Source organism: Petromyzon marinus, chromosome 12, assembly GCF_048934315.1.
Source record: "Petromyzon marinus isolate PM22_M1 ecotype Great Lakes invasive population chromosome 12, UKy_Petmar_22M1.pri1.0, whole genome shotgun sequence".
Classification (NCBI taxonomy): Eukaryota; Metazoa; Chordata; class Hyperoartia; order Petromyzontiformes; family Petromyzontidae; genus Petromyzon; species Petromyzon marinus.
Genome location: NC_133678.1, coordinates 10,905,904 through 10,932,027, shown reverse-complemented (window position 1 = coordinate 10,932,027; position 26,124 = coordinate 10,905,904). Strand labels below are relative to the sequence as shown.

At 41.3% G+C, this 26,124-nt stretch overlaps 1 long non-coding RNA gene across 2 annotated transcripts in view; it reads left to right on the top strand.

Moving 5' to 3' along the window:
• Positions 1-26,124, top strand: part of LOC116941579 (uncharacterized) — a 74,021-nt gene that overhangs the window by 30,884 nt on the left and 17,013 nt on the right. For both annotated transcript variants that reach the window (XR_012941538.1, XR_012941536.1), the window contains one exon: positions 19,646-20,273. This is a non-coding gene — a long non-coding RNA (uncharacterized LOC116941579). The remainder of the gene's footprint in view (positions 1-19,645; positions 20,274-26,124) is intronic.

The following is a 26,124-nucleotide window of genomic DNA, read 5'->3' as shown; positions in this document are numbered from 1 at the left end:
CCTGAGCCAGTGGTGGTGGTTACATTTTTGATATACTGTACATCATACACAAGTGAAATACAATTCTGAACATTACACACAGAAACCCACATTGAGACAACAGGAACAGCATTCCGGCGTTTATAGCTTCACGCTATTCAGTGTGCATATCCAGTGCTACCCAGGCAATATTCAATCATGCGTTGGACTGAACCAGCTATAATTAGGTGTACTTTTACTCAGTGTTAGCAATGGTTTGGTGGTCAAGGCACTGGCAGTGGAATACTTAATCAGTGACAAATAGTAGGCACAGTTTGGTGGAGTTGTTCGCAATAAAACAACTTAGCATGATAGTTTTGTAACTTGGGCATTCGTAGCCATACAAAAAGCTGCGTGTGAAATGTGGGTGTTCTTTTGGGAGAGTGGCAGATCGTGATTAAGAATGATTAGGCTACCTGTTTTGTCTGGCTCACAGACAAGTTGAGATTTCAACTTGGCCGCGTGAATTAATGATGTTGTGTTGAGAAAAAGAGCAGGCTTGGATTACGTCCAATGAAATCGATTCAATAATTCCATCTGCCGCCGTGTCCGTGAATATAAATGACAAAGCAATAGTGGTAGCGGCATTAATACGAGTCAACTTTCATGCACATTTTGATTCTAAATTTTTTTTAATATATATTTTTAAAAGTAGTTGTTTTGCAGTAGTTGTTTTGCAGTAGTTGTTTTGTGGACGTTTAAAGAGCTGTGGAACATCGCTGCAAATGCCATAATTTCAAGCCATAATTACGGCAGAATATTTGACTCTCAATGACTATGACATACACAGGACCCTGACCTTCAAAATAAGCCTGAGTGCGTGGAAAATAGCGCCCCAATTCACAACAGTTTTTTTTAATCAAAACTAAATTCTCTGATGATTTTCAACATATTCATGAGAACAAACATCCCCCGCCCCACACATTTTAACTGATGCTGTACATTTTCATCATTGCCATTACTTTCATTTCGGAGCCTTAGTCGTCTGATGAAGTGGCACATTAATGAGCGATACGCATAGTGTTCAAAGATGGGCTACATTGCATACCTGGTGACAGCTCTTTGGCATGTGTCGTAGCTAAAATGGCACTTTAGTGTTTGTCTGAGCAACAGAAAGAGCTCCCATGCGTATTCAAACCAAAGTTAGCTCGGCAAAAAGTGTACTGTATATTAACAATTGAAAAGCATACAAGCAAAAAAACGGATGCCAAATCTACGTTTCATATATACACTCGTCGATGGCTGCAGAACACACCGAACTAATTGAGACATGGGCTGCAGTTTTGCATTTTTTTATTTTAATTTCCTGCCAGTGTCTTAATTATTTAGCATTACATTTCTTTGCGAGCCCCTGCATAATGTACTTACTGGGGTTTGAAAAGTTTATTAATGATTTAATTACATGCAACATTAAGCATAATTGTTATGATTACGTGTTTGAGATGCAGAAACACGGTGCTTATTCTGCATGGTTGCCTTGTCCAGTAATATACGTTTTGTACGGGTCATGTTCACTTTTATTCTCGTTGTCTTTAATGGTTTACTGCACTGAAATAAACAGATGTGTGTTTAAATTAGGGCTGAATTAGTAATGCAAAAAAAATGCGTCGAATAAAAGCGTGCAAAATGCATGCCCGTCCTAATGAGCCTCAAATGGAGGTAAAATATTGTAAACTGTGCAGCTAATGAAGGCATCAACTCCAGCAGCCATCATTTGCCTACATATGCAGCCAGTAAACCCCCACTCTTGCCAGAACGCTGTGGTCTCTGCACCAGTGTGCCACTGAAACAGAGCCGCGATAATATATGCAACACACCATAACCGGGGGAATTTGGTTTGAAGACAGATTTTTTTTTCGATTTAGTATTTAACTGTTGTTCCGTTTGAAATCGCTGCAGCTGTAATGTTTGACCAAATACGTGTGGTTTTTTTCTCCTAAGCTGGTATTTAATATTAATTTCGCTTTTTTATATTGTTTCCTGACGAGTGAAGCTCTTTGGCAACGTTGAGCAATTTGGATTTTGTTGCTGCTTGAGTTTCTGGCAAAAATGCAATCTTACACATGAATACGGGAGGTGTATTTGCCACGCGTGCAGTTGTGAAAGAATTAGCATTTTTGTTATTGGGTCTTTCGGCAAAGTCACGTAGATAGGTTCAAAGAAAATAACAAAAAATAACAAAAAACTATGACGTTTCTATCGCAACACAAGTGGTCGTCATCAGGAAATGGGAGGTTAGCTTCCAAGGCAAACTGTTTTATCAGGGTTTGAAATGGGCGTAGCCCAAATGTCAGCAGCCAATGATAATGTAAGTGGTGGGCAGTCAACCCGAAGGTGGTTGGTTTTCCACCAATCAGAGGGCTGCCAGGTGAAAATTAGCATGTTAAATAGAGATTAGCATGATAATGAAAGATCGCAGAGCCGCAACGAAGAGGTCGTCGTGCGAAGTGTCTGTGAAAGCGCAAGGTTTGAAATGGGCGTAAAGCACAACTAACAACGGAAGGTGGTAGGATGGGAACATCATAGTTGATAACGTCCTTCCAATGATTACTCAGTTTGTACCCATCTTCTCGGTTGAAATTGTACCTGTGTCTATATATATGGATGGCTTCATGAACGAATCTTTGTTGATAGCCCGTGGGCTTGCAAAGTACCTTCGTCTTAGAGAAATCAATTTGGTGTGAGCCCACCGCATTAAAACAATGATCAACCGCGACCGAGATATTGGTCCTACCGTGTTTCAAATCTTCTTATGTTCACGAATACGGTGCGAAACTGGGGTAAAGTGTGGGCAATCCCACATCTTTCAACACATCTATCCAGCATGGTAGAGTAGGCCAAATACCATCTTTTCTGCCAGCAGTGTGTGAGCATGCAACTACATGGCAGTTACCTTATCGTTGATTCAGAGGCCACTGAGTCCGTGGATACAACACCGCGATCTTGTGGTCGCAGTCAATGCAAGTGACAGCAAGGGCATTGTCGACCCGGCTTGTGTGGGTGGGGTCGTCCTATTCACCAGGCCTGTATTGTGCTTGTACGTTCATGTTAGAAGGTTGCATAGCTGCCATGTGGTGGATGTGTGCTTTCCCCATACCCTGTTGCCGTTTCAGGAGATTGTAAATGATACATCTTCAGTCCTTGAGGCACTCGTTGAGACTTCTTTTGTAGTGATATATTTGTGCCAGGTGATATTGAGGACAATGCACAGGCACTTTATTTAAAAGGCCTGTAGTTTATAACATTCGGACTTTTTTAGTGTCCACGTTTCACAGCAACAGAGAGCAATGGGTGGTATCACCGAACTTAATAGATGCACATACAATTCCTTAAGTGCTGAGTATGGAATGTACATCAGCAACTGGGGCATACAGCAAAGGTTAATTCTGATGTCAGTCCTTGGTGTAGTGTTTCATATTTACCAAAGAGCAGATGCAAATAATGGAAAGTGCATAGCTTAAGCTTCATGATAAAAGTTCAACATTAAAAGTTTTAATCCGCCCTGGTTGGCACGAAGGCAATTGTAAAGCATGCCCTTATTTTGTCCATCTGCTTGTCATGATGCCTCATTAGGTGTGACATTTAACTTCCACACATCAAAAATCCAATGAATTTAAAAATAAGGATGGACTGGGCGAATAGAAATTGAAATAATAATACACATCATTGGACCACCTTTGCCAGTACCAAAATATGTCTGCATTAACCACAATGCTTGTGGTCAGAATGCAAACAAAAAACATACTCTGATAATATATGCATTGTCCTTGAAACTGATTGGTCCACACCATTTTGGTGTTTTCACGTCTTAACACCTGTTTTGTTGCCGGAAAAAAAGGGGAAAAACCTTATTATCATATGTTGGTACTGGCAAAGGAGGTCCAATCGTGTAGATGCTCACCCCGAGCTTTGGTTACTCTGATAGTGCATTATCTTCGGGCTGTACGCCTTTTGGCGTCCTCTGGTCTAACACCGTTTGAGACGAGGCTCAAAAGAAAGCTGTCTCTGGTGTGGACCAATCAGTTTCAAGGACAATGCATTTATTATCAGAGGATGTTTTTTGTTTGCATTCTGACCACAAGTATTTTGGTTAATGCACACATGATTCCTTGTAAAAAGGTTTCAGTTTGGTGTTTTAACGTCTCAAAAAAAGGGGGAAAACCTTATTACAATAAACATATAAACATTCCTCAACTATTCAAGTTTTAAAATGCAAGCACTGTGCCTGTGTCTGCTCGCATGAAAAAAATCGTCTACACCATCCCTCCTCCCTCACTTTTCGGTGCACATGTCTGTTACACGAACTCTTCAGCAAATATAAACTCAGCGTGGCGTGTGCATTTCTCACATTAGTGCAACATCCCAGAGGCTGTGGATCTTTCAGCCTCAGTTTGGCATGTGAAGCGTTAACACTTTTAAAGTGCTACATTAACATGCCACTTTGTGGGGAAGGCCAGCCGTGGTTCTGTGGATAAAATCACGCCTGCCATATCAATGTGGAAAGTCCAATGGTGGCTCAGAGGGGTAAAGAGGAGATGAACACCACCTCCATGCTCATTTGATCAACACAGGACTTTGACTTTTATTTTTTACATCAGAGTAATGCATTTTTTAAAAGTATTCATTCTTAATCCACCAAAGAATGAAGGCCTCGCCAAATCGTGTTAGCCATGATGGGGTTTGACCATACTTCACCACGCTGGTCAGTGCAGGTTGGTTAAAGGTGGGAAGGCACAACCACGGCTGGGAATCGAACTTGCGCAGTCATGTTTATAGCGCAGGAAGCTAACCACTGATCCACCACTCCACCCACAATTAACGTGTTGGATGTTAACGCGTACATTTATACAACTGTACTAAAGTTAGACTTTAGACATTGCAAACCTCAGTCCAGGTAATGTTGTAATGTAACGAGCAATGCAGTGGTGAAATTGAGTTAAATGCATTGGATTGCCCATTTGCCTTCTGCCCCTCACTGGCCCTCAATGCCCCCAGAGCTCAATGAGCCAGGCCACTTAAATGTAAGACACACTGCCCTATTCATCCAGTTTGATATTAATTAAACCACCTTCTCAATTACCCGTTCAATATTCTATCGCACCTTTACTTTGGTCACAGTTATATACATAAGGCATTCGTAAATTACCAGAACACTGGCCACATTTGGAAAATTAAGTTCAAGGACCATGGGAATCAAGGAACGGACGGCATTCCAGACAACATTGTAATGTGAGGCTGATTGCGCTCATTACGATTGAGTTAGGGCAAAAATGCAGTATTTTTTCCATGACCTGCACTGAACCAACACCGTCGTGTCTGGTCGTTATATTTCCACCAATACCTCGGGTTAATCAAGTGAGAGATAGAAATGCATTATTTATGAATGTCCTTATAAGTGCGCGCTGTAGGAAATTGGCATCATACAGGCGGAAATGTATCCCTGTAGAATATTTGCTTCTAAACTTTCGACTCCGTCGTTGCCCCCATCAGCCCTGGTTTTGTACTTCTCACAATTAGCAGACACGTGCAAAGCACAGCGGCTCATTAGCATGTCCACTGATGCCTGCTGCGCGCGGAAGATTTGTTGAATGGACGCATTCATGGATTTAAACCAAGGGCGGCTAAACAACTCAACCCCAAGTCACGCCCCACGTTCCTTGCAGAGGTCGCACCAGGTGAAGCTCATACATTTAATTAGAATTCCGTTATATTTTTTTCTTCATAAAAATGCAACAAGCTTCATTGGCCACAACTGACACGAGTACTGAGAAAACCTGACCTGACCTGACCCTTACGCTTGGGGTCTCTCAGTCATATAACAAAGACGTGTACATTCACAGCATCATAGCTCCCCCACTCCACCAGTCGATTCCCAGGCTCCGTAACACACTGGAGGATGATGGCATACTCAATGTGCCTTTCCTTATGATTATATTTCATCAACAGATAATAGGCGCGAACTGGAGGCAAAATTAACATGCTGATAATTAAAAAAAAGACACCTGCGCTGAACAGCGTGTGGCATCAAATTAAAGAGATTGGAAGCTGGTGCATTGCCCGTAAGCAATAACGCTACTATTATTGATGCATTTTTATTAAAGTTTTGGGTTAAAAGTACTGCGCTTGTATGGTCCTGTCACCGAAATCTCGTTGTACGCACAGAAAAAAAAGATAGCTTTAAAAAATTAACCCGTATTTATCTGACCATGTAAAACTATATTTGCAAATCGCTGTGAGGAATAATAATTAGATTTTCCATATAACACCAAGTGTATACGATAAACTGTGTAAGCATATGGACCTGTCCATACATTTTGTAAATGTTCAATGAAGTGTGCCGTTAAAATGTTCCGATTTTAATATGAATCGTACGGAGTGGTGGAACAGGGGTTTAGCAAGTTGCTCTATGAACCCCGCAACATGAGTTCGATTCCTAGCCATGGCTAACTTTGAGTGCCGGGTGATATACAGTACAAGCAAGTCCTGGAGCCCAGTAGCCCCTATTCACCAACCTGACCAACGTGACAAAAGTATGATCCGCACAGCCCTCATCACCAATACAGCGTGCGCAGATCATCGTTTAGCATTGAACTGGCAAAGGGCTGTAATTTATATATTTCATATAAATCGTGTTGAAACACCATCCATCAACAAATGAGCTATGTTAGACAAGGTGGAATGATGTTGATACTGAGTCCCGTGGCTTTGATGGAAGGTTGCTGTCATGATTTGAAAATATCTGTGCAGCATTTGATGGACATCCACACTAGTTCGCGTAATATGACTAAATAACTGCCATCTCAATCATTTTCAGGATTTTATTCTGAATGACGTAACCAACTTCAGTCGTAACCAACACAAAACAGCACCAATACAACAATTCATTCCCTAGAATCGTGAGCCGAACCCAAGGCTGTGAACTACAATTGCACGTTTATAACGAGGACTCAAATCATAAACACGGACAACAAAGTTGTTTACCTTTGCATCTAACCGCTTTTAGAATGAGTATTTACGAAATTGACTATTTACAAATTTGCTTCACTTTATATTCGATAAGTAACAATGCGGTGTGCTTGATGCTGCTTTGCGCTGCTTTGCATATCAATGGCTTAAGCCGAAATGATCTATAGAATACAGGGCAATGGATACGCAGGGACACATAATTGGGTACGGGCTGTCCCGTTGCTTTGTGCTCAGCGCTAATGAGTATAAGTTAGACAGAGCCCCTACATTGGGCCTGTGCGTGGGTGGAGTTTATATTTATTCATTTACCATTTCACAGTCTTGTCGAGGCATGTTGAATTCGCTGGTCTTGGGCACGTGGCAGCAAACATAGCAACACAGCGGCAGCAGAGCCTGCGATAAATGTCTGCGCGAAACTAACGATCGAAATATTTGTATTTTTTTTTATTAACCATTGCTACAGTCTGCATTATAGACTGCCAGTATACTCACCATACTTAATAACCAGTCTGCATTATAGACTGCCAGTACACTCCGATTAGAACCAAGCTACATTCTACAATAGTGTATTTTAATTGTATTATTTCTATTCCACTTTATTTGTATTATTAATTTTTCAATCTGCGTGACTTTACCGAAAGTACCAAGAATATAAACCAGCGATTGAAATGCAGTGGATGCTGCCCGTGGTATAATTGTGGCAACACTGGAATTGCAATCCAGGTGTCGCCGATTTAATCTCCCTGTAAGGCAATTGAAACAACGCTGCAAGTTTATTAACCACCCCCCAAACTCGCGCATCTCTCAAATCAGCAGCAGACATGGGAACAGCACAGCTCGTTGAGCGTCGGGTCATGCGTGGTTCTCAAACGCTTGGCCAGAGTTGAAGAGAATGCCAAAAATGACCTCCAGAGAGGGCCTTTGTAGCTCCGCCACGTGGGGATCCTTCTGGCAAGCAGTGGTGGGGCGCAAGAAATTTGCGAGGTTGCACCTTTACACGCAATCCCTTGTCAAGCAGAGTTTTTTTGTAGTTTGTTGTACGGTATGTACCCAAGGCAAGCCTCATTGAGCCTCAAGACTCATTTTTCAGAGGGTCCTATGTTGGGATGCTTGGCTAATTTCCATGAACGAGAATTCGGGATGTGGGAGGAAACCGGCATACCCAGAAAGAAAGAAACCCCCACACATGAGAGGGGGGTAACTCCCAAGTTCTACACCGATATATTCAAGAACAAACCCAACATGTAGGTAATGAATCATTTTTTTTTTAAGAACACGGTGCTTCACTGCCATGTATCAGGCCACCACCTCGCACCATCGGTGTGGTTTGTTATTATAACTTGTCAATGAAGCAAGCGGGGAATTGAATTTCCTCAGTGCCTTGTGGCACTGTGAGCGTGGAGATGAGATTGATGGCAATGGGCAGGCAGGCAGATATACGTGGATCTCCGTGAGAATGCGATGGAGCGAAATGCTTGGGCGCGCTTATTTCCCGTCCCTGGGCATGAGTGTGGCTCCATGCCCAGCCGCCTGTGTTCTTTCTTGGGAATTCACGGGATCAATGTGTTCACTTCAGCACGAGTCTGGGGAGCCTCAGCTCCCACACAATTCTTTAGACGTGCACTGATGACGAACAATGGATTCGGCAGAAGTACATCGAGCACGAAAATAATTTTCTGTGAACAGTAGGAATCAGAATTTTTTTTTTAAAGTATACTTAAATGGAACTCAATAAAATGGCTAATGCGGGTTAATTGCTGGCCTACTGCTGTGCGACAGCTGAAAACAAAGCCTTATTATTCACGTGAATTAAGCCGTGAACAATTTGTGAGTTCTCTTCCATTCGTGCCTTCGTCACAAGCAGAAGCCACAAAGTGAAAGTTTCCCCATACAGTACATACTGTATATGCACAGTACATACTGTGTGTACTGTACATACACTGTACGTGCGCGTACTGTATGTGTCCACACTGTACATTGTATACAGTATTTCCAGTATGTATTCATACAGTTTACTATATATACAGTGTGTTTGTTAATTAATATACCAAAAATGAAGTTGAACATTTTTATTTTTATTCGAGATACTGACGTAAATTTGACGTGGATATATGCATTATTGTGGATATGCATTAGGCTTATACGTTTTATGTTGTTGTGATTATATATTGGTACTTTCTGCTGCAGAAGCAACCACATGTTCTAATATAATAAGTCCACCCGCTCACCCGACTTAACACCATTAGATTTTTACCTATGGGGATTTTTTAAAAAGTAAAGTCTACACAAGCAAACCGAGAGACTTTGAAGAACGTAAATATCATATTTATGATGTTGCTGTGTCTTACATCCCTACAGCCGTGTTCACATCGTGTTGTTTTCTCAGAGTTTGAACTCCAAATTAGATTGATTAAATTGAATAATGGATGTCATTTACAAGTTTATCAACAGTTCAGGAACATCTGATCCATACCATGAAAAAAATGAAGTTAAACTTACATCTATTACATGTATTCACGTAAAATTTGCGTCAGTATCTCGAATAGCAATCAAACTATTGAACGTTATATTTCTTATATTTATTTTCGAACGCCCTGTAAATACACACATGCGTGTGTATACTAGAAGGTTATTATGGCTTCATTGCTGCTCCATTCTCATGATTGGACACGTATGAATCCAGGTTTGTCATTGCATTCATTTACTGGTCTTTCACACGTCAATAAGAATTAATCATTGTACGCATGTTTGAAAAAAAAATCTATTAAGTAGCATGTGCTCATTTTCAAAAATGTAATTTCCGATCGGGTTGTGAGATTATGACAACACATTCAACGTAGAATGGCAGGCATTCAATTAAGCAGTGCACGCAATCTCTCCGTTATATATTTTTGTACATCAACCATACCTCTTTTTTTACATTTTCTATCCGTTTTTATTTGTCTTTTTTGTACCATAGATTGGCAGTACCGTTTTACGTAGCTGATGAGTACAGTGTTCATATATATTTTCTAAAACCATGTACTGTATAGCCATGGCAAAACGAGATTTTCCAGAATTTCAGTTGAAACGCAACGTCATTAGAAACATTTAGTGAAGCAAATCGACTTGCCAAAATAAAATCTCAAATTAGGTTTAAGGCCCACAATCTACTACAACAGAAAAGCTGTCGCAGAAATCATGACTTTCCAGTTCATAAAAGTACAAATAAATTAATCCCTTTATTTTTCCAGGAAGGCAATTATTGAGTGTTTAAACATTTTTTTCACAAGTACCCAGTATTTGGGATGTTTGACCAATTTCACAAACACGTGTTTGGAAAACTGATGCATCTGGAGAAGACTTGCACCTTCCATTGAGGTCACACTCAAAAGCTCCACAAATAAATTCACACTTTTGCTGTACTTCCATCTCATGACCACCTTGCAGCCCAAACCTACAATTTGAAGTACTTAAATCCTGCTTAGCTTCAGAGAATAAACATGATTGGGCGCCTTTAGGGTGATTTGTTCTCGGCAATAATGAAAACAATAATACTGGATATGGGATCAGTCGTGTGGATCAAGGGTTTGAGACTCATGTCATAGTACTAAGCCAGCATCTGTGAAATCTTGGTTGTAAGTCAGAGTGAAATATTTGTTAAATAGCGAGTGTGATGGCTTCTGCCCAGTCGACCATGACCGCACATTGCCCCACAGAATTAATCATATTTGCACTTTACTCGAGCATATACCGTAGAGGGGCCACGTTATAGTATAGTTTTAATGGGCATTGTATATATACTGCAATGTCTGCCGCTTCTTGATAACATGCTTTTTGCCACTTGCACAGAGTTAAAGAAGGGAGAAGCAAAGCTGCTTAGCACTAAGACCAACAATACGGGTAACACGACCAGGCCATCCGATGGAAATTTACACAAACCCAATTCATACAATAACAATAATACAAGAAACTTGGGCTAGTATACGCTGTAATCTGTACGCATTATCTATCATTAGAGCTATCAGTAGAGTGTGGATTAGCTGCTAGTGGAATATGCAACGTTCCAGCGACATTTGCTTAGATGCAGCCGCTGGAGGCCAATACTTCAAATGATTTTAATTAGCCTCTGTACCCAGAGAGAACTCGGATCCCCTGTTGTCTTATTATTATGGTCTGTGGTAGGTAATCAGTGCTACACATGCATGGCCGATGGGATGCTGCTAAATAAACTAAATGGGTAATAGGCCAGAGATAGGGAAACAAGTTAATACTGACAGTGTACATTCATATAGAAAATATTCCATTTGCGGAAAGACATTCATTGTAAAATGGTTAGGTTTGTCGTATTATATGGCTGGAAGAGTGACGTAGAAACGTATGTTTAGCGTATTTGGCTGCTACAAATTTTCACATAAGCCACTTCGTTCAGCTATCATTTGTGGTCAGGTCGGTTCTGAAAAAAAAACTGCATAGCTCAGTGGGCCTTACCTGGTAAAACAAGTGAAACATCGTCATGGCTAGCTTGCTGCATTACGTTTTGAGCATCTTGAGCTTGATTACTACCGTACTTACGGCTTGTATCACAGGTTTGATTACTACTAAGCGGCGTGAAGTATCGTGGATTGACAGGGCGCTGTATGTTCTGTTATCTACCGATTAAGGTTATTTTTTTTTGGCTAGCCATGGAACAAAAGACGGTCAGTGCATCGAGCGCTTTCAGATGTGCTTCTGCGGCCGTCTGGAACGTTCTTTCTTCCGACATTCGGAAGCCACAGGGGCTATGAACTTTTACATCTAAGTAAAAAAAAAATTAGGAACTGCTTTTTGTGTTTAGTTTGTTGTCGTTCCTCCGCACCTCCGATTGGCGCGGTTGGCTACGTACGGTGCGAACGAAGTTAAAAAGTACACACGTACTTGGTGTGCTTCGCGTGACTTTTAATGCGTGCGTGTCGTTGAAGCGCACACCTCGTTCGAATCGTAACTTGATTTATTTCCACCTTTTCAGGGCGACCCCTTCCCGTCTGTGGATGGAATTGTTCAAGTGGCCATGTGGGGGCAGCATTGACTGCGAATGAGAGAAAGTCCCAGTTTCTCGAGCTTCTGCCAATGTGGAGAGAGTACAGAAGCAGCATGACCGACAACAAGTTCATAAAGCATCGCTAGCAATTAACGGTACACGAAAGGTTAATCCCAGGAAATGTATTTTAAATGGCCTCTGCAATTGTAATTAAAACGTATATATATTCCATAGCATAATGCAGTGCAGCAATTATGTTATTGCATTTAGCGGTTGCATTAAATGAGAATAATGTATAGAACTGTGTGTGCCATAATGTGTATGCGGAGTAATATTACTAACCAGACACCAATGCCCATTACGACGACATCATTTGTGCTCTATGTGAAAGAAGCTCTGCTTTAATCAATACATGCTTTTCACGGAACATCTTGATAAAGTATTGCTTGAAATCTTGATTCCTATCAACTACATGATACCAATCATGTCTCAAAGATAAGGTTATATCCTACATCCTAAATTGCCCTGCCACTCATGCCGTCTTTTTTTTTCTTTATGGTAAGAGAAGATAAATAGCTATTGTTATTCATATTCTCGGTTCTTTCGGTAAAGTCACGTTGAAGGAAAACAATAAAATATATATAAAACAATACAATTCTCACGACGTTTCGACTGTAACACAAACAGTCATCATCAGGTGTGAAAAACCAACGGCAAGAAGCATTTGAAAGAAGTGGCGGTCTGTATTTATTAATTTATTTTCAAACGTTTGCATTTATTTTTAAAACAGCGTTTGTGTTTATTTATTTAGTAACAAAAACCGTCTAAAAATAAATAAATACAAAACGCTTGAAAAATAAATAAATACAGACCGCCACTTCTTTCAAATGCTTCTTGCCGTTGGTTTTCACACCTGATGATGACTGTTTGTGTTACAGTCGAAACGTCGTGAGAATTTAATTGGTTTTATATATATTTTATTATTTTATTGTTTCCCTTCAACGTGACTTTACCGAAAGAACCAAGAATATGAATCACTGCGGTCACGAAAGCTTTAAATCAAAATGTATTGTTATTCATTTAAGTTGCATGCTTAAATTAAGTTATACATACACCACTAAGTGAATCACTGCCCATTTTGAGCAAAATCATATAAAAAGTGATTTCCTGATTACAGCCCTGAGCCAGTGATGAACAATCCTCATTCCTATGGTGGGGGTGAGTCCATTCGTTGGACAATCACTGTTGATGTCTCCAGAACGTGGTAGTTATTTTGTTTTATTAACATCGGAAGGATGATAGGTTGAGGCAACACTAACTAGGATTTGAACTTGCATTCTTCCAATCGCAAGCTGCTCGCTCTACCGTTGATCTAGTTAAATGTATCAAACAGTAAAACCATTTATTTTATTGATTCATGAGCTGTACTACTTTATAGGATGATTGATATATACATTAAAAAATCATTATCAAGTCCCTGTCCCTGGCAGAAGGATTTAACATTTTTGTTGCTATCGCAGTATACACTGTAGTGATAACACATATATCACCAAACATATATACACGTGCACGCATATAACACAACTGTCAAACATTTCAGCTTTGTGCTCGGCTTGATGCACACAGCAAGCCAACATCGAGTTGGTGAATGCCTAATAACTGAAGGTACTGCAAATGACCAAAGCGGTTTGTGTCAACAAGAGGGACTCTGAGCAGTGTCATCACCATCATAACCTCTCGCTGTGCTCGTTCTTAAGACGAAAGGTTTGAAAACGAAAAAAAAACAGTTTACATCACAAGTCCAAGCTGGACAAGGCTGAGCATGCACTGTTGGCAAATCAACTAAGAACGCCAGTTTATCTGCACAGGCTGTTGAGGCAAGCACTGTTAGTATCTATTTACAGGCAAGGTCAACCTTGCCTGTACATTGGGCATGTTAAATAAACCAGGTGATGTATTCTTTATCCGAGTCAACTTAGGCGAGCCCCAGCGCAGGTTAAGATTCAGATACCTATTGTTAAACTGGGGTTGCGTAAGACAAGGGTTGGAAGCAGTCACTGGGTTTGCAGTGCAATGTACTATTCCATATCTGCCCATTTAACACAACTTAATCATTAACCGCCATATTTGTCTCTTCACATGAGACAAATACGGGAAGGAGACAGATTGTCTGCACATTTATGTTTTTATATTCTCCACGAAAGCAACTAATGATTATTTTGTGTTATGTAATTTATAATTATGTCTAGAACTAAGACCTATATCGAACGACATTGGTTCAAGCAAGCCTGATTTTGCTGATGAGTTACTCAACGTCGAAACGGGTCTAAAGTTGGCTTGTATTTCAATAAATACTGACGAAAAATGCACTCCCAAAAGATTATGTCTTATGGAATGTGTTTAAAAAATGCGTATCTTGTTTTATGTGGAGAAACAAATATGGGAAGGAAGCACATTGTCTCTTCATGCATTTTGTTTTTTTTATTTAAGTGGTAGATTGAAGCCGTTTACTGCATACTGATTTTGTACGAAAAAAATCAGAAATTTTACAAAACAGTACGCTTAGCTTGGAAAAGGAATATTCTGTGAAAAAAGGTTTTAAGGATCGACAGCATACCAATTAAATTGGCAGGATTGGCAAACATTGTATCCACAATTCCCCCGATACCTTCATTAAGGACAAAGATTCCTCCTATAGCCTAAACAGACTTTCGTTGCAAGTTCTGTTAGCAAGCACCTATGAAGGCCGGCACAGCACACCAGGCGATGGGTGATCAGCACCACGCCCGGCCTCCTTTGCCTTCCGAGTTACAATGTTTACATATCAAACCAGGTACTCATTTGAGGCTGTCAACCGAACGGAGGCCCAGGACCGGTTCAGATAATTACGTATCAACTGGTGCTGGCCGTGAGCAAGAATCAAACTCGAGTTACCAGGTTCGTAGCGCAGCGTGCTAACCACTGCTCTCCCAATACCCACAGCACATGCTCACACACAAACACACAGACACACACCGGCGCAGGGCAAATATATGTGCAGGATGACATGGATGTTAAGTAATGACACGCGGAATTTTTTAATTGTTTAATTACAGTACTTAATTTCTTAATCTCCGTGAAAAAAAATGTGGAATGCTGCACAGCATGCTGGGAATATATGTGGCGCTCCATACACCCGACTACCAAGACAATACCGAGTGTCTAAGCCATTGATGATGGACTAATTGCTCTGTCCACCAGTGACAGCAAAAATCCCACGGTGGTCTTTCAGGAGGAAAGCATTATGTACGTGTCATCGGCAAATTAACCACCTGCTAGAGGAAATATCACGGGTACAAAATGCCCCCCCCCCCCCCATTTTTAGTAAATAAGCTGAGAATTTATTTAATACGAAGAATATTTTGTATTAATTATTTAACGTTCACATAATTTTGAACTCGGTTTTAATCATTCTCATGAAGCATATGCGTGTAATTGTAATTCTGCTCAAGGTATGTTACTATGAACGTAAGGTTATTTTTTGCAATGACAAAAAACACTCAACGCGTGCCAAATATGTGCATGCAAAGGTGCAGCCCTGCAAGTGCTTGCTCATGGCACTGCTGGTGGAAGGACCTCCACTCGAGGGAGTTCTAGAAATCCCCTATAGAGGGCACTTAGCCTTCGCTCCCATGCTGGCCAAACGTCTTGTTAAAGGTGGCAGTAATCACACTTTTCCCCACCGCACACGACCTGTCGATCGACTAACTACGGGGAACCCATTTATACTGCTGGGGGGGGGGGTGGGGTGGAATTTCAGAATAGCAACATATGTGCGTGTGTTTAGTTTGTTGTGTTGTCCTTCCCCCCGCACCTCCGATTAACATGGTTGGCTACGTACGGTGCGAAAGAAGTTCAACATACAGACACACGCTAAAAAGCATTTCTTTTTGAGAGCCTGCAAACATGTTATGTTTGACAACTGCGCGATATAATTTATGCACATCTCCCATGCATTCAAAACGTATCTATTTTAACCAGGTTCGTTTGTGCACAATTACTGCATTACTTAATTATCAATCCTGTTACCTAGCTATAATAATAATTGAAATTTATAAAACTCCCTTAAACAATCGTTTCAGAGCGCTAGCTATGTACCTTTAGCGAGGACTTCTCATCATTGCTTTAAAAAAAAACAATGAAATGAGCAGAGTGTTTAAGCGGGGAGCACGTAAGGGTTTTTTTTTGGCTTTCAACTTTGTCTCTTTTCATGGCCCCTTTATATTCTGCCCTTCAATTTAATGCAAGTAAGCCCGATGTGCTTGCTTAACACCGCTGAAAAGGTCTCTGTAATTAAACAAAGATCACCGACTGTCATTCATATTATATTTAGCTCTTGCATTGGGTCTAGAAAAAAAAACACAAATAACTTAAAATCTTCAATTTATAACAAAAAAAACCCGACTGCAATTACATGTAATTAGTGATTGATTGGTGTGGGAATGTGTATTTGTGAACTTAACATGCCATCCAAGGGATGCATTATTTATAATGAACTTATAATGCATTACCCGGGAGGGTGACACCGGGGTGAAATTGGTAATGATATAACAACCCTCCAATCCGGAGGTTAATATAAAGATTTTTTTACCTAAATCAAGTTAATTAACTGCATGACATTTATCAGCAAAATGTATTTGTAAGTGTTTAATCATTACAAGTAAATATGTCATCTTGACGAGGATTAGGATTTGCATTTAGAAAATAAATGGGAGAGAATTTCCGAGCAAGCGTTTTCCAAGACAAAGAACACCGTTATTTACCACGGGCAAGAGTGGCGGGGATTTACACAAATGATGATGAAGACGATGAAGACGATGAAGACGATGTGGGGACGAGAAGGGGACGAGAAGGGGACAGACACATTTAGCGCACAACTCGCTTTGGGCTAACAACAGAAGAGTCCCAGGAAGGAGGCGGCGTCAACAGGCAGCTTTCAACGCCAGAAACTGGTACTTGTCCCTCTTCTTAAGACATTTGATCTCAACAGGGCCTAAAGGGTATCTAGAAACATTAGCAACATAATACCTTTATTGTCTACAAATAGGGTTTATTTTTTGATAGCACGATCTTAAACATGCAGCAGCTATCATTATATAGAGGAATGGCCTTGCCTTCTCGGGTGAAGCCAATTCACACGCAAAAAAAAGGCATATGAGGCAGAATTACGAATTAATGAATTAAGCAACTGGGAGCAATGAAGCTCAAAATTATGCACGTATGTTTTATGAATAGCTAACCGCTTCTGAGGAGGCAGTTACAATAACGCTCAACGACCCTGCCTTCCGGCCTCTGAAATAGATGCTTGGTTTCTTATTTTCAAAGGGATGTTGCCAATCGTATAATGTACTTGCAATTCAGAGGTTGCTGGTTAAATCTCTCGGCGCGGTGATTCAAACAATGGAGAAAGTTTCTTAAATCGCCCCGCACTGCCTCTCTCTCCACCCAGCAGTATAAACGGAGTATAAACACATCAATCAATCAGCAGGTCATGTGTGGCAGGCTTAAGCGTGGGTAGCCCCATCTCTTCCAAGATGTCTGGCCAGTGTTGAAGAGTAGGCCGAATGCCCTCTCGAGGGGCCCTCTCGAGCAAACAATAACAGGGCCTCGCCCCAATTTTAAAGAGGGCTCCTCATACTGAGATTAACACTTGAGCGGAACAAACAAAAATTCAGTACTGAGTAGAGAAGAGTGCAGACTAACTGAAGTCTTCCCTTGAAGATTGTATATGTGCTTGTGGCCAATCCAAAACGTAATGGATGGCAATAATCAAACTGCTCTAGGTTTGGAGGACTTTCTTTAGAATGGCTGGTAGATGGGGAACCTGTAATACTCTGGGGAAACTTAAGCCTCGTGTCAATATGCTGGCATGTGAACTGGAGCGTCTGGCTGTGTTGTGTGTAAAGAGGCTCAGAGCTAAGACGCAACTCAACGTCCCCACTATTGACCACTGGAGGTGCAACCTCTTTCCGTGATAGATCGACAGTGGCTGAGTGAACATGCCAGTACGGGGAGGCATGTTTATTGCTTTAAGAAAAAAAAGTACATATAATAAAAATGCCAGTACCGCAGCAGCGCTTGCTAAATAAACTAATGGTGAACACTATGGTTTATTGAATTATATGCCTATTTCGTGGAAGCGTGCTCGTTGTAAAACTATGCAAATGCTGTATCCACCCAGTGAACAGGTGTAATGACAAGGTGATACCTGTCGGCCGGGAGTGGTAATTGCAATTATGGGTGCGTTTACTTAATGCCTTATTTTAAGGGGGCATATCTGGGGTAAAGGTGAAAGGCGGAGTCAGTCGAGAAGCTCCGGGAACCGGCTCGAGGGTTCTGGAAGGGGGCGTGGCCAGAGGTGGAGCTTGGCCGCACCGGGGCAGATATAAGGAGGACCGAACCAGAGGCTCGAGGCTGTTTGGAGTCCTGGGTCCTGGCTGCGTTGGTGCCCGCCGTCATCTCTTCGTTCTCCGACTACGTGGCTGATCTGCTGCGAGGCCCTCTCCGCCACTGTCGCTCCGCTAGTCAGACAGCTACGTAGTTGTATGCCGGCGGTGGGGCTGTGAGTGTTAGGATCGCATATGTGTAGCTGTGTTACATAACGTATCGCCCAGTGTGCTCTGAATAAATAAGAAGCCTTCTACTCTACGCGTCTCAGAAGTCGCTCACTGCACATGTAACGTTGGCATGTGGCTGGAACCGCTGGCCCAAACGCTCCTGCAATGTTGTCTGCAATGGCCCATGTTTACTGGATAGAGTTGTGGGGCAAGCTTACTTTGAGACTGGATACTTTATTCTTTGTCATCATCATTATCGGAAGCAGTAGATAGTTACAGGCTATTTAAATAATCTTCAGAAGTTGAATAAAATGTTTTATAGGCAATGATGAGGGTGGTCGGCTGGAATGTAACACCAGAAGTAATGGTAATATCGTTCATTCAAAGCCAGGCATTTTTATTCATGTTTTGAGCATTAACAACAGCAGCCCTTGATGATCTGAAACAATAATAATTTCCAGCAAAATTTGTCAGCATTATGCACGCTTGAAATTACATTGAGAGATAGAAAAATGAACACATGGGTTAGAGAACATATGCAGGTTAATGACATCGTTCAAACTATTAAGAGAAATAAGTGGGCCTTGACAGGACATGCCACCAGAAGGGATGTTGGCAGATGGTCAAAAATAATAACGGCGTGGCAGCCAAGAAACGGATCACATCCGAGATGGGCGTCCATCGAGGAGATGGAGTGATGAAATCAGCTCGTGTACAGGTGCTATGAAAATTATTACATCTCAGGGGATGTAATAGTTGAGTGGAGCAATATTGTAGGGGCTAGCACGCTGCGCTACGAATCCGGCGACCGGAGTTTGATTCCCACTCACGGTCAACACCAACAATTATCTGAACCGGTTCTGGGCCTCCCCTAGGTCGACTAGGCCTCAAATTAATATCTGGATCGGTGGGAAAACATTGCTTCTAGGGAGGCAATGGGTGAGGTGTTGGCCACCCATCCACTCGTATGGCGTTCCATCCTTCAGAGGTACTCGCTAACAACACTTACCCCAACAGTCTGCTAAAGGCTATACCGGGGATCTTTGTCTTTGTTATTACATCTCAGGATCGTCAGAATTGGCGGCAACTTCGGAAGGCCTTCATCCTGCAGTGGACCGAACAAGGCTGATGATGACGATCTTTTGTCAAGGATGGTCAACACACTGGTCGTCCTTCGACATGCGTGGACTGCTTTACAAGGGGAGCTGAAATGGAATGTACTGTAATTCAGTTCACGGTAGACGCTGCTGTCGTGTGTGATGCCCAGGAATGACTTTGAGAGGAACACATGCAGATCTCATGGCTTGGCAGCATTCATCAATGCCAGGGAAAGTTCTTCCACATTCTGTCTCGGAACCAAAGTTAATTTTGAACATCAAAGCTATGTTCATTTGTAAAAATAAAAAAAAATCGGCTAGTGACTTTGTGACTATTTTTGTTCAGTTAGAGGTTATGCACTGGTCCAGGGCCACGGTGCTCAAGGTTTTGTGTTTCTCTCCATTTGTATTTCAATGATGTCTGGTTGTGTTGTTGTTGTTGTTTGCCATCGTTATGCGTTGCTGTACCTTTGTCGTCTTCTCCTTCTCATAGTCCCTTAGCCATTTAGGCTCCTGGGGGAGGGCCATTTCCTTCACCGATATCTCCTTGCAGTATTCTCTCCACTTCTCTGCCCGTCACTGCATCTTTCAACTGAGGTAATTGATGTTTGCACACTTGTCACTTTGTTTTCTGAGACTGATACACAACTTGTACAAAGACGAATGATTTGTCTAGAATGTGCAATGTCCCTGGCTGCTTGTAGTCAAGTTTTGAGGATTTAAATCTATACATGAAAAAAACAGCAACATTAATATGCGTATGGTAACTGGTAATGTACTAAATGAACATGTATACTATCATCTGTATGCAAGTACAAATGTTTTGAAGCCATTCTGGGGGATAATTCTGCAGAATAAATGTAAAGAATGACATGGTGTGACAGAGTATGAACGTTTTTGTTGTGATAGTATGTAAATCTCTAACCAAATTACGTGCCGTTATATCATACTACGATTATAATAATCGATGCCTCGAGTTTCCTGGCTGGCTGCTGGCTGGGCTCCTCTCCATCCCAAAAGTAACTCTGTTGTTGTTAGTGGCTGCTGAGGGCCGTTGCCATCGAAACTAGCTGCGTAACTGGCTAAACGTGATTATCCATGTTACAAATAAACAGTGACTTGAAATAGCAGAAACATTTGAAGACGTAGTAGTAATAATAATAGATAGATAGCAACACCAAATAGGTGGGGGCAATGAAAACGTAAAACTGACCACGGTTCATAATAATTTGCTTTTACATTTAAATTTGTGCTTCTATTATTGTAATTCCGTCAGCAGAATAGAATTTGAATCCTTCGAAAATATAATAAAAACCTCACAAGACATTATCTTGGTACTTTATTACTGAAAAGAGCAGATTAGCAGTGCTCCAAGTACAGGATTGTGAGAAGAGTATAATAATTACAGCTCTCTCTTATTTCTATTTGCAGAGCATCAGGTTCTCTACGAGTTGGTGTGTATGTTGAACTTCTTTAGCACCTTACTTAGCTATACAGTTAGTTTAAAAAAGCAGACTCACAAACTGGTACATCCTTTAATGCACTCTATATATTTAATGGCATATTGCACGCGACTCAGTGCAGCCTACAGTACATGTAGTTGGAGTAGTTAAGTTCAATTAAAAATTTATTAAAATGTAGCGAGACAGAGAGGTGAGATAAGTGCTTTTAAAAATGTGACAATACCGAGGTGATTGATGTTGATTCATGATTTTTCGCATGCTACCAACCAGCGCTGTCACAACTCACTATTCAAAACTCATAATTTAGCAGAAAAAAAGGTGAAATTTTGATTTGCAACCATAAATAATTCCATCAGAAGAAATTAGAAGATGCATCAATCAAGTTTGAATCGACATACAGGTACCGTGACATATTGATTAACGAGTATAATCTTAATAAGATTTTATGAGGAAGGAAAAGAGAAACATAACATTAATTTATTAAAAATATGTATACATTTATAAAACTTCAAATTTTATTGATGCTACGGTATGATACATTTTTTTTTATCATATCCTCTTGCTGCAGTCATAATCATTTAATAAATGTTGGATGACTGGGCCTCAATGGTAAGCATGGTACCTTTGAAGCTACATGGCTGAAGACTCTAATATTCAATTAATACATAATCAAGGTCAAGAGGTCATCACGACCAATGTCTATGATTCCATCACTCGTGATCATTACTTCCGACCGAGCCAACTTCTCTGGCTCTGTCCATCTGCACACAAAGATAAAGACAAAGATCCCCTGCATAGCCTTTAATAGACTGTTGGGGCAAGCGTTGTTAGCGAGCGCCTATGAAGGCCAGAACGGTACACGAGGGGGTGGGTGGCAGCACCATGCCCGACCACATTTATCTCCCTAGTGCCGATGTTTACACACGTCAGGTAGTCATTTTAGGCTGAGTCGATCTAGGGGAGGCCCAAGACCGGTTCAGATATTCGTCACTGGTGTTGGCTGTGAGCCGAAATTGAACCTGGGTCGCCAGGTTCTTAGGCAACAGGTTCTTAGGCGCAGCGTGCTTACTGCTACACAATCGCTCCCCATCGCCACACGAACACAAACATACACACTGATGAGTATGGCAGTGGCTCAGCCTTCTCTTGAGGCGCTGAGTGTAGCAATAAGCCCAAAATGCCTCTTCGCTACTTAAAAACAATGATGATAACGATAATTGTAGTTCTGGCTATGGCGATAAAGGAATGTGGCAATGCTAATGTGAAACGATGATGATAGATGAAGATGATGATTGTAAAGACAAACAAATGAGGACGATGATGTTGCTGCTGCTCACCACCAGGCAAACATGCTCAAGAGTTTGCACAGAATGGGCCCACCATGCCCTCTCAGTGCCCCCTGTGCAAGCGGCACCTTCGAAGGCGTTGCTTTTGCCACAATTTCTGTGAAATCAGCCACCATTTTGCAACAACAACAAAAAAGTGGCAGAGTGACAGCCAGAATAGCCACATGGCTTGGGCCACAACACTCAATGCTGATCATGTATCGCAACCGCTTGGGGAAACTTCTTAAAATTAAAGTACCAGAACATCTCAAAGATTCATAAAAAAAACAAGTCGTTTTTCAAAAATGTAGTGTGCGCTTTGTGCATAATGTGAAATAGCACTTTAATTTAAGGCAACCGATATTCATGGTGAATGAAAGGGAAGGGATGTACATCATGATTACACACCCCTTGCACTTTTGTCCCCATCGCTTAATGACATTGCACTTTCAACGAGCTCTGTTCGTGCAATTATAACTCGGGTGTAGTGTCCAACAGAGAGAACTTGGCACGCCACGCGATTCATTCTTGAAGACATCGCAATAACTCTCATCTTTTATAACTTTACTGGTGCTAAATTTTGATTTAAAGCTTTCGTGACTGCAGGGATTCATATTTTTGGTTCTTTCGGTAAAGTCACGTGGTGCTGTTTTTTTTTCTGGCTTCTCTGGAACAGTAGTTTGGGAGGTTGGGCCTTTGCTCTGCAAATGTGATAAATAAAAGAAACTAAACTTGTGAATATGTAATTCAGTGGCTGTTAAATATTAAACATAGAGGTGACTTGAACATCTTTTAACCACGTGCTTTCACAGCTGCTAACAGATATTAACGATGCCTGCTTCAATTGCATTTAAACATTCTACAGGGTGGTTCAGATGTCTTGTGACCCCCCATTGAATCCTCTAAAACTTAGCATATATATTCAAGTATGGTTTATTTAAAACAGAAATGAATATGCAAAGGAAAACAACGTGAGGTTGTCAATTAATTGGGGGGGGGGGGGTCACAAGACATCTGGACCATCATGTACAATCATAATACAGGGTTTAACATGTAGGCTTTCGCGACCAATATTATTCATAATAAAGGTTTTTGGGTTAGATCGCGTTTATTTATAAATGTGTCGTAACCATCCACCACCCAACACGGCCAATTAGCAAAAAAGTGTCACGTTGACAAAAGAGGAGGGTTACGACACATTTATAAATAACCCAAAAACCTTTATTATGAATAATACAGGGTGTTTCAAAAAGATGGACCTGATTTGAAATCGCTATATCTTTGAAACTGGGTCCATCTGTTTTGAAACACCCTGTATAGCAACACCGCTGTTCAATGCACTATATTGATTCAGTTTGTACTGTAGTTGATGGGTATGTAAGTGGAAGAGAAAATGTATCCTCCCGACTGCAGTCTAGTGTTAAATACAAATCTAAATAATCCAGTACTGGATTAAGGCCTTGTTATGCCATATTTTATGTATGTTGAACTTCTTTCGCACCATACGCAGCCAACCGTGCTAATCGGAGGTGGACATGGGGTCAGTGAGGGTTGGCAGAAGGTGAGATCCAGAACTGTCTCTCGCCACTGATGTTGGCCATGACCGTTAGTCAAACTCAAGTTGCCAGGTTCATAGCGCAATGCGCCAGCGGTTCCACTCCTCGCTAATGCAGCGTACAGCTCATGCAATTGCGATTTCACATTTGTGGAGACATTCAGGGGTGTCCTCTCCATCATCTGAGTGTCAAATGGGCTGAGGGCACCGATGTATGGCATTCTACATCCTGTATTGATATTTGGTAGATTATCAACAAACTAGTGCCATGGCAACCCCCTCCCCCGCTCCTCAAAACATACCACAAACATTGAATGTATTAATTTAACCAGAGATGAGAACACAAGTCATTGAAACCCTTTTTCAAAGCTGTTATTAAAAAGACAACTGGTTATGAAGGCCAACGTGGTTTACCACATTATCTCTCGCCAATACAAGGCACAGTAATGTACATACGAGCACACAGTGCGTACAGGTACGCATGAGGCATCATCAGATGGGAGACGATCTGTTATTGTGGCTATCAGAGTATTGGCAAATGCTTGTGATATAGATGCTGAGACCTCAAGATGGAAGGTGGAATTGCAATCATGGTACATCTGTCCTGCTCCCTATTCACGTCACAAGCACATTTGTAAAATGTTTGTATTCGCGTTACGAGAGATGGCTCAAGGTGACGGGGTGCATTAGGAGGAGAAGTGAGGGGTTCAGTGGTTGAGAGGTCTACATCTATAGCCTACTCCCCCTCCCTCCCCTCCCCGTCCATTTAATCGTACGGGAAAAATACTGTGAAAAAAATATGGATCAAACCGTATAATAACTCTTGATGTAAGATCCGCTTGATGTGCTCCCCAACGAAAGTAACGTTTCAAAGGCTCGCGAGGTAAGCACGGAAAAGGCTTAAACAATAAGCACAAAAGAAGAAAGGAGCGTAGGAAGAACTCGCAAAAAATATTCTATTCCCTGCGTGCAGGAACGTATTTTTGCGCAAACACCAAGACGGAGAAGGCAGATGTATTACAATGGGGCAGGGGGGGAGGGGAAATAGTGTTTAATATTGTGATTAACACTGACATAGGAAATTATCTCTAAAAGTTTCGAAGACATTTTACACTAAAAAATTAATGGGAACAGATTAACATTGCACGATATTCACGTACGTTAAGCACCGCAGTGGGGTAAGATAGAAACATAAAAGGAGTGACATGGAAAGTGCACAAGCTTTACGGCTTTGCCTCAATAACAGACATGATCAGGATGCAATTTTTATGTAGGATTTGATACAAACAAGTGCCAATTGAAGGTGGAATATTTTGCATCAAGGCTGATTTTTTTTTTGCTCACAAAAGTCTGAACATTATTCCAACATTATTTTACAACCAAATAAACCACGCAGGCACAGGACAAGTAGATTTTTTTTTATGGCGGGCGAGAGGCGAAGCGTGGATGGAGGAAAGTTTCATTCGGTAAAATGTAAAAAGTACAGACTTAAATCAATGCTTTGAAAAACACGAAGCTGATGCACGCACCCAAGTAACCTTCACTTTTCAACCTTGTCAGGCTGGGTAAAAGATGTCTTCTTAAGCAGGTTACCATCATTGCGCATGCATAACATCCTTATTTGCTGGGCCATTTGCCAGGCAGAAAGAATTGGTATTGCATTAATGTTCATGATGAAAATGTTGGCATCCTGCCAACGTGTAAGTTTATATCAAATGTTTATTATGCATGGAACTACTGCCGGGGGTGGATGTCATAGTCGGGGGTTCGTTTGGGGATTGCGTGGAAGTGTCCCGCTAGCTCCCATCATTCCCATCCCACCTTTGTTGTCTTCTGGTCGCCCCCATTATCCCGGATGTTTATAACCACTCGACCCACGTCACTTTTCTGCACACCTGCACTGCGCGGCTCACCATAGATGCCAGAGCCTTCTAAGAGATGTTCTCTGTGGGGGCACCTTGATCGTTAGCGGGTTTATTACCTTGCTCTGCATACGCGCCGCTTGCATGAGACGTGTGGGAAAACGTCTGAAAGGAAAGTCACATTATGAATGAAATAAATTTACTCTTTGATTTAATTTGCTACGCAACACTATTAGGATTTGT